The sequence below is a fragment of the Paralichthys olivaceus genome, chromosome 5, assembly GCF_024713975.1.
Source record: "Paralichthys olivaceus isolate ysfri-2021 chromosome 5, ASM2471397v2, whole genome shotgun sequence".
In the NCBI taxonomy this organism is placed as follows: domain Eukaryota; kingdom Metazoa; phylum Chordata; class Actinopteri; order Pleuronectiformes; family Paralichthyidae; genus Paralichthys; species Paralichthys olivaceus.
Window position 1 is genome coordinate 25,750,973 of NC_091097.1, and position 10,312 is coordinate 25,761,284.

Sequence of the window (10,312 nt, forward strand, 5' to 3'; positions counted from 1 at the left end):
GGACATGCGGTTCAAAACTGGTGCTTTCTCAGAATGTTACCTGTGTTGATCGGGGACAAAATGGTGAACACTGTTGACAGTGAGGTATGGCAGTTAATTTTGCAGCTCAGGGAGATTGTGGACCTTATCACTGCTCCAGCTATTTCCACAGGTCAGGTAGCCTATTTAGGTGTCCTAATAGAGGAGTATTTGGATTCTAGAGGACAAACATTTCCTTATCACCCACTTAAGCCCAAGCACCACTATATCCTCCATTATCCTGAACTCATCTTTCACTTTGGACCACTCATCCGCTTGTGGACATTAAGGTTCGAAAGTAAACATACATACTTCAAACGATGTGCAAGAAAACTGCAAAACTTTAAAAACCTGTGTGGTACCTTAGCGGAGAGACATCAACTTTTGCAAGCTCTTCTAGGTGCTGGCCCTCGTTTCCCACCAGATGTTGTGGTGGAAAGATGCACAGAGTTTGTCTTGGAAGACCACAATGATAACATCAGACAATCAGTGGCACAATACAACTTTGATCCTCTGAACACTCTAGTTACCCATAATGTGTCAGTAAAGGGGACTGAGTACAGGAGCAAAATGTTTGTTGTGATAGCTCATAATGACGATGGCCTTATTGTTGGGAAAATTAAACAGGCTCTTATTCATAAGAGTTCTTGTGTTTTTTTCATCACTGAACAGTATCAAGCTGTGCGTCTGCCAGAATTTGGTGTTTATTACATTACACGACTGAAGACAGAATACTGCTGTGTTGCTCATGAGAACTATTATCCATTGACAGAATACACTGTTTGGGGAATGTCACTCCTAATTCTTCATCATTCTATCCCAAACTTTTAGAACAATGTCTTCACTGGAAGAGAGTATCAAGAGGATTCTCCTTAACACTTTGCCCAGTCTCTCTGTGGAGACACAATTAGAGATAGTTTCCAAGCTTCAGACATCTGGTGTCGAGTCTGTGGATGACCTGAAATACGTCCAACAGGAGGACCTCAATGACTTGCTACCTGTTATACAACAGAGAAAGTTACTGGAGGCCTTCAAATTAGGTAATTAATAATTACCAAGCCATAGATTGATATGCACATTTTATTTTTCATTCAGTATAATCATTGCTGCATAATGACTGTATAAGTATTGAGAATATTGATTTTCTTCTTTAAAGGGGACCTATTATGCTTTTCCTTGTCTTTGTCATATATATATATATAAAATCAAGCAAAGCTACTGTAGTGGAGTCTGGAAAATGAGCAAACTAGATGTCTTTGTTGTTTCAGAAACCGAGACCATCACTCTGGATCTCCAAGTTATCCACGATGATTCATCAAATTCAACTGCTTCAACTCATCATAACTCCTCATTCTCATTGTCATCCACCTCGTCCTCACTCTCCAGCTCCCCCTCCTGCTCCCGCTCATCACCACACCCACTACCAAAAGGTGCCAGTGGTGTACCTCCAGATGACACGATATGGCCTGATGTATTTGTGGTACCATGGGACAAAATGCCTCAAGAAATAGTTTCAGCCATTACAAATGGTAGAAGACCTTCCTCCAAGTGGCGGCTCCAGATGATCCGAGTGCTGGTAGATTAAATTCGAAAATACAACACCAACCCCTCTCGCGCCCAGTGCCGGACAATTTGCCAGAACATTATTAGGTAACACCCAAAGAGTTTCGCTGACATGACAAGAAAAGGAACCCTAATTGCTGGAGGGTTTACCTCACTGCTTCAGCAGGTAAAAACTCGCATTGAGAATATCAACAGGGGGGGGCTGTATCGGCAGCGCTCGATGGGATGCCGTGAGGGAACAAGACCTCAGCGAGGACCGATTGATTCCTATGGCTCCACACAATTCCAGCCAGAGGTCCCGTCAGGGGAGACTACTGACACTTTGGAAGGGAAATGTTACCGAATTGAAAACATTTACAAGCAAGAGGGCTTGAATGGAGGACAGAGGGCAGAGGTGATACATCTCATGGAAACTACATACAGCCTTCAACGTATCCACATAAATCAAATGCCAGCATCCTCCATTGAGGATCTAAGGATGAAATGGCCATACCTTTTTACACAGAGGGGCATCTATGCTCATTTTGAGCTGCTGACAGATATCAAAGTCCTGCAAGTCTTGGAGCTTTCCATGGAGGAATGTGGACGAGCAGTTGTGGAGTACTTCAGGACAAAATCAAACCACCGTGATGTCCAAGCTCTTGTTTCCCAGGGTCTGAATGGAAATTTGAATCTCCAGGTAGTTAAGCTTGTTATGGCTCATTTTGGTGAGAGCCCAGATGGACTGATGATTCATACTGATGTGAGTATTGATCAATTATTGTTAAATGATTCTTGTGATTGTACATGTATTATAACATTATTATTTTGTTGTACCTTCTCTTCACTTTTCAGGTGTCTGCCACTGCCGCTGACATTGAGGGAAGCTTCACTCTACCAGCCGGTCCTCAGCTCATTTTGCTCGGTATGTATTTTTGTGTACATTTTGAAAGAACTACTTTTTCTAATGAGAATGAAGTAACTATATAAAGTGCTTGTGCAGAATCCATGTCAATCAGTGTAATGGCAGGTCATACTGAAAAACAGTACAATAATTGTATTTTGCCCATCTGACAATTCTGGCAACTGCCTTTTTCCTGTTTTTGAGAAATACGGCAGTCAAACAAAATGATGTCAGATGGCCCTGGACAAGGTAAATACTTTTGGAACTGGAGATAATACCTCATTCCACTCTCTATATTTGTAAATGTCTATATTTCATAGGAAATGAGCCCAGGACAAACAGCCAGTGGATGATCAGCATCGAGGGGCACGTGGTCTGTGAGGGCATTCAGCCAACCTTTGTGTCCGGATTGGCTGCACTGTTTGCGGTTTTCTACATTTTCAACCTCCGGTACCCAGATGTGGCCTCCCGAACCCTGGAATTCATTCAAAGGTAGCTATTACTGGTGTAAATGACACAAGTAATGTATTAGGCTCCATGCTTTTGATTGAGACACAAGTAGTGATAGTTAAGATGTATTAGATGTCTATTGGATGACAGGAGGATGAGGATTTCCACTAGATATTGGCCAATATCAAGGCAACAATCACAACATCTCAAAGTGCTAAATAGAAAACACACTCTTGCTCATGTTAATCTTGCCTCTCTCTCTCTCTCTCTAGGAACTAAAAACCTTTATGAATTATTTTATTTTTAAATTTAAAAGATATTCATCATTACAAACTCAAGAAAATAACTTTCTGGATCTGCACACTTTTCACTGAATTTGGATGACAACTCTGTGTGTCGGTTTAATCCACTTCCAATGCAATAGTTTAGGGATAGGATGACCTAATGTTTTCTGTGACAGTGAAGTTCCACACAATTTGATTCATTGTAAATAGTTTTTATGTGTTTTTTCGCCCCATTTAGCACTTTGATGTGTTGCAATTGTTGCTTTGATATTGGTCAATATGAAATGGGAGCTCCTCCCCCAGTCATTCAGTAGGCCTTGAAGTTATCTTAACCACCTGTGTAACATACAGTAGGCTGGTGTTATTATATCACCTGTGTCATTTTCAACTGTTTATCCATTAAAATTCCAGTTTCCAGAAGGACCTTCATCAGACAAGAGAGTTTTCCAAAAATGAAGGAATCGTAGATACATTTCCTGTCATCAGACCAATGTGACAATTATGCATTTGCAGTATTTATTTTCTTTATTCCTTTTTTTTCTTTTAAAAGACGGTTCATCGGTATAAATCCGGAAAGAGGCAGCAAGGCCACCCATGGAAAGGTTATCTCGAAGAGGACCGGCAAGGTGGTTCAGAAAAGGGCTGAAAGTGTCAACCCCCACGTTGCCACACTGTTGAAGAACTTGCTGGACTTCGAGTGGGACTTCATCTAGGTAGGTCACAGATGTCTTGTCACTCTTTATTATTTGCTTGCTCCAGCTCCATTAAAATGGTATACTAAACATTCTTCTTTGCTTATAAACTTGATAAATTTGGCAAAGCAACATCCTAGAATACTGCAGTCTCGACAGGATCACTGCGCTTGGTTGAGAAGAGCAGCAGGAACGTGTGCAAATAATTTCATCTGGTTTTATCATTGATCAGAGGAACAGTCTGATTTCAAATGACCACATTGTTTTGCCTGCTATTTAAACTTCTTGAAATACATGAAGTACTGTATCAGCTTGTTCAACTACTGCCTCAAGAACTGATGACTACATCAAGTACTGATTAAAATACTTAAAACTCAATTTTGCAAGTACATGTCTTCTGAAAATGTCGACGTTTCTAGTTTCTGCTTGACTCCATTCCTCCCACTAGTCCTTCTTAACATTCCAACAAAAGCTACTCTACTGACCTAGCCCATAGTTTAGGGAGGTAACCCTCCCTAAACTAACTACCCTCTCTCCTTTCTGTCTCTTGCTTTTCTCTTTTTTGAACTTTTTGTCCTGTCTTTAACCATTTTCTGCAAGAAGTTGTGTTGCTAATTTTATTTTTTAATTTTTTTTCAAGGCACTTGTCAGTGACTGAGGAGACCAGCCAAACGCTGCTGACAAGTACTGACTCTTTCTTTCTCCCCCTCTTTTCTTTCTCCACGCAAACTGTTATCGTTCACATGCCAAAGACTTGTTTTCAAGTTTAGTTACACTATTCTAGATTGCATTTTAATTCAGCGTATGAGGTTTTGCTCAAGAGTTAAGTAAAGTTTGTCCCAAAAGTTTGTAATGGAGACAGTTTGTTCAAAATATGGTTATGCAATACCTGGTCATTTTTGTCATACAAATTTTCTAAATGTTACTAATCCTACAAAGCCTGCTGTTCAAATGAGCACTTTCTAATAAACTACAGCAATGATATGGAATGTATATTCTCTTGTGTTTTATACCAGGGTTCTCAAACATATTACTTAAAGGTCTGCATCTGATTTTATTCAAGGTCAGAGGTTAGGAATGATTGGCAATAACAGCTAAATTTAATCAATAGTTATGATTATGTCTCTTCATTGAGCCAGCATGCATAGAAACCCTATGTTAGATAGATACTGAGGCAGAAACAGCTCAGACACTAGCCTGCACACAGCAGTAGAAGGCAAGACATTATTAAAATACAAGAAAAGTCAAGCTGTGTGTTATTGTAGGACTTCTGGATGTTGACTGGCTGTCGGGATGAATGTGGTAGCCTGGGGCTGGGTATTTAAAAAGCCCTGCATACTTTGGTTTTAAATGGGTGAGGATTTATAAAAATGCAAAAATAGCAGATTTTATAACACACTGGCATCTACTGTAAAATTAAAATAACCCACAGTTCTCCTACTGTCATGTACTGTAATCCAAAATACAGAAATATACTGTTAAATAAATTACGGTAGATGCGCTGTTAAATTACTAAAACACAGTTATCCTACCATCATGTACTGCAATCCAAAAAACGGTAATATACTGTTAAATAAATTACGGTAGATGTGCTGTAAAATAACCACCAAACACCCGCCGTTATTCTACGGTCATATACTGTAATCCAAAATACGGTAATATACTGTTAAAATAAATAACAGTAGTTGCACTGTAAAATAACAGTAAAATACTGGCGTCCCTGGTGTCACTGGTGTCATCTTTCCTGGCAATGATCTCTCTTGTGCCCCCACCAGTTGGTCGTCTAACCTGCCTGAAATAACCATCTTGATAATTCATCCAACCCAGTTCTATTTTTCTTGTTTTTCGTGCTGCATTCTTGTTTCCCAAACCAAGTCCAGAGCAAGTATGATTTGATGAGCTTGCTGTTGCTTGGCCAGAGCTTGGAAGTTTCATTTTAGCTCGTATGCGTTCTATAATTTTCTTTTTCTTATCTGCATTGCTCCCAGCTTCTGCTGAGGCTGAGCCTGTCCAATTTTTGGCAAACACACAGTCTCCAAAATGAGGAATGTACTTTGACAGGGTTTCCTCATCCATCATACTGACAACATCTTGGTCCACCTGCCAGGGTGAAAAAAAACAACAACAACAAAAAACTCATTAGTATCAACATTAATATGAGATTAAGACAGGTGATCTTCAACCTAAAAATGGTTAGGTTACTGTCTTTAAGGAATAGTTCACTTTAAAACTCACTGTATGGCATGGTTTAGGCTCTATGTCAGTCAAAAGCCAACTAAAATGTTTCAATCTACATAATATTCACAGAGTTACAACATCATTGTCTTCACCAATTCAATGTCTGGACACCATAGAAAGGGGCTGCTTATGGCCATAAAGTGAGTTTTTAAGTTAACTATTCCTTTAATGTAGACCAATAAGGGGTATTTTCACAACCCATTGGCAAGATTCATATTCTTAGGGTATGTGTTTTCAGAAGGATTTTCTAAACTGGAATTTTCCAATTAGAACATGTCACATTTAAATAGCAGTTTCATCACTTATATCTAAGGATAAGCAAACCATAATGAGAAATACATTGGGGCAATGCGAGTTGTCAGTGGTTAGCAGGATTTAGTTTAGGCTATGTGAGAAAAAGAATGCAAAACAGAAATATGTGTTTCTCTTTCTATAGCGACAGCATCCTTATTGATGTAGGGCATGCAATATTAACATGTTTCCTTTTTTTCTACAATTAACTGCACAACTGTACAAAACGGTTTTTGACATGAGCTCAAGGACTTTTGGCTGTCTTGTAGATAATCATTGAAAATTGAAAAAGAAATAAGCTCACTGCACATAACACAATAACACACCCAATTTACCAGGACAGCAAATATTCCCTTATCAAAGCAGGTAATTTCTCCTTTATCATCAGTCTTACTCATTTTACAGCTTGACCAGGTAAGTAAAAACGTTTCTCATCTATTAATATTTCTCTTACAGAAACATCAGGTAAGTACATGGTCTTTTAATAACAAAATCATCATCAACATCATATTTAACTAGAAGTCCAAGGCATCCATTGGTCCCATGTCATGATAGCTTGTTGGGAAGTGTTATTGTGTTGTGTTGATGTTATTTACCTTGTCCTGTGACATTTTCTCAAGGTTTGCATCAGGTATCCCTCTTTGCCTCAAGGCAGCAAGGAACGAATCATCCATTTTTGAGCAGCTGAATGAATGACAGAAGTGTTAGCACTGGGAGGTTTAGAAAAAAAAAATATTACTTTTCGTGGAGTTTATTTTCTATTATACAACAACTAGGTCCAACCGAGCAATCGGATTGGTCAACTAGACGTTTAGAATGTGCTCAAATCAGCATGACAGCAAACCTGACTAATCACTAAAAATATTACTCCACATTGTCACGTCCTGAAAATATGTAGCATGTAAACAAATACGAATAAGTCCACTGGAAGTCAACTTTAATAAAGTAATACATCTGAATTTACAATTTCAGCTTTCTTTAATGAATTATGTGTGTTACGGAGATGTTAGACCGCCTCGTTAATACAGGTGTGTTCCTCGTTAATACAGGTGTGTGCCTCGTTTGTGTGCAGCACGTCAGAGATCAAACAGTTCAGTCACAGAGAAAATATTTATAAGACTAAAGGTGGACTAATCTGGACTGAAGAGGAATATTACGTTAGATAAAAACATGCTGTTCATTTTGATTACATCGATCTTTGTTCAACACGTTGTGACTTCTGGACTTTAACGCTGCGGAGTTACTGGAAATGTCTGGATCATCCTCCATCAGCTGTGCAGGTGAGTTGCTGAAACGGCGCGAGCTTCATAATAAACGTGAAGTTAGGAGGCCAGTCTGTCCATGGAAATCTGTTTGTCAGCAGATATCTGAGTCACTGAGACTGAACTAACAAAGCAATTTAGAGTTTATATGTGAGTTTGGGAAACTCCACGATCTCCATCAGCTTTGATGGGACTAGAAAGCGTCTCTGTTGCTAGGTCGTTACTAAGGCTTGGGCTACTTGCTGGAGTAGTGAACTGGGTTCCAGTACACACAGGAGTCTACTGCTGTGACTGATTGTTTTCCAGGTATTAGTCAGGCCCCGTGTATCTCCATAGAAACGGACATCAGAACAGAAACGGCGAGCAAAGAAATTTGATTTTGAGAGCAAATTGCCCCAAAACATGAATATCTTTTGATTATATATTTTATTTAAGTTAGTCATTGTTGTATAATCGCAATATTACACTTGAGGGTGTGCTTTAACGTCATTTGAAGTGCTCAAATGACGTTAAAGCACACCCTCTCGGGTAATATTGCTTAAACATAATAACCTAACGTTACGTTAACTAAATGGGAGCATATTGCTAGCAAGCTCACGTAACGTTAGGTATTGATACACAACACAGTATCCATTGAGAAGCTAAACGTGGGTGACTTACGGGATGGTTATTTGTGTCCAGTTTCTCCTGAGTGAGAGGAGCAGACACGCTGCACGCAAATGAATTATCTCGTTATCACGACAAAACGGAAGGATTATCTCGTTATCACGAGAAAACGATCTTTGTTATATCGAGATAACGAGATAATAAAAAAAAATCGATGGCCGTTCTCGGCTTCCGTAGTTACTCACTGATTTGATGAGAAACACCTGTTGTCCCCTCACTTTAGAGAGCCGAACAAGCTTCAGACCACCCCTCAAACAAATGAGTCTAATTCAAAATCTATAACTCCTATCTGAGAAATAAACACATTGTGAGAATCCCAAGACTTTGGCCGATTACTACATATATATGTGTATATATGTATGTATATATATTTTATTTAATAAGAGTTAAGAAATGACACCGTGAGAGCAATTTAGAAATGTAGTTTTCTCATCAGGAATCATTTTTTGAGATTCACATTGGACTCAATGGGGAAGTCAGAGGGCTGTGCTCTAGCGCCAGTCTTCAAACAAATGTCTCTTACTCAAAAACTATAAGTCCTATCTGTGAAATGAAAACACCGTGAGAATCCCAACACTTCCCCGAACGTACAGATCTATTTTATTGGTGAGAGTTCAGGAATGAGACCGTGGGAGTGAGTTAGACATTTTCTTCTGTTTTTCTCCTTTTCTGACTTTTTTCCAAAAATTAACATGGGAGTCAATGGAGAAATGAGACCGGAAAACTTTTCTCAGTAAATTGATCCCGCCTAAACTACCGCACCGAGAGATGTCACAGTGACATGTGTGCATAGGAAACAAACTCTAGTTTCACCTGATGTAAAATCATGTTTGTCGGACTCCGTTTGTGGCTAGGAGAAGTGTTTAAACACCAAACAAGTGGCTGAAAAACGGCCATTTTTGGCCACTCGCTCTTTTGAGAAATCGAGCTTGAGTCCCATTTGTCAATTTTGGCCACGTTTTCGCGATATTTGAGCGAGTTATTGGACGAAATTCTTAGAAAAGTCAGAGCACAGCATTCGACGTAATTCTGCATCGTTTTTTATGTGTCTCGAGTATGTGCGATGAAATCTGTGGGAGGAGTAGCGGGACGAAATTTTGGGAAGAAGAAATAAGAAAATTAAACAAGAGCAATAGTAATATAAGTGGCAGTTATGGGTGAAAATCTCTCCTGCAAGACATTTTGAATGGGTGCCTTATGCTCGTTGCCGACGCTCACACAGAGAGACACATATTATCCAGGTTCACATGAAATACAATTTCAGAGTGTCACGGTTATGTATTCAGTGTCCCTCTCCTGTGTTCCCCTCCTTGTCCCTCGCTATGTTTCACCCTGTGCCTCTTCTGTGTTCATCCCTGTCTTGGTTATTGTATTTTGTTCTTGTTAATAAGTTTGTTCAGTGTTTCCTGTTTTATTTTGTAGTCCTTGCTCCCTGTGTGTTTTCATCTATTGACTTCCTGCCCTCATCAGGTTCACCTGTTTGTCTTGTGCCACCTGTCCCCAGTTACTAATTAGTTCCAGTCGGTATATAAGTCTTTGTGTTTCCCCCATGTGGTTGTTGGTTCGTCGTCGTCATGGTTCTGTCTGTTCATGTGTCATCGTCATTTCGGGTCAGTCCTGTCCGTCAGCTCAATTCTGGTTCTATCTGTTCATGTGTCCCGTCAGCTCTCGTCACGTTTTCCCCGTAAGTTTGTTTCCTGTCCTTCCTGTGTTCCACTCCTGTTTTTTGAGTGCGACTTTTGTTTCTTGGAGATTTCTTTTGTTAAGTTTACCCTTGTTAAATAAAATACACTTTTTGTTAAACCTTATTTAGTTTCTGCGTTTTGGTCCTCCCCTTCTCACGTCACCCTCCACTCGCAGTCCTGACAGTACGAACCAACCAGAAATGGACCAAGCAGAGCTTTATGGTTTTTGTAGGAAGGTTTTTTATTTTGACTCCTTGGTGGATGAGCTGAGCACCGCAGG

General features: G+C 39.6%; 1 long non-coding RNA gene and 1 pseudogene across 1 annotated transcript; both read left to right on the forward strand.

Annotated features, from left to right (window-relative positions):
• The first annotated feature begins 853 nt into the window (after window positions 1-853).
• On the forward strand, window positions 854-3,178 carry LOC109640163 (uncharacterized; annotated as a pseudogene).
• Window positions 3,179-3,814: 636 nt separating this feature from the next.
• On the forward strand, window positions 3,815-4,879 carry LOC138407665 (uncharacterized). Its single transcript, XR_011240995.1, has 2 exons — window positions 3,815-3,911; window positions 4,531-4,879. It is a non-coding gene; the product is annotated as an uncharacterized lncRNA (long non-coding RNA).
• The last annotated feature ends 5,433 nt before the right edge of the window (window positions 4,880-10,312 follow it).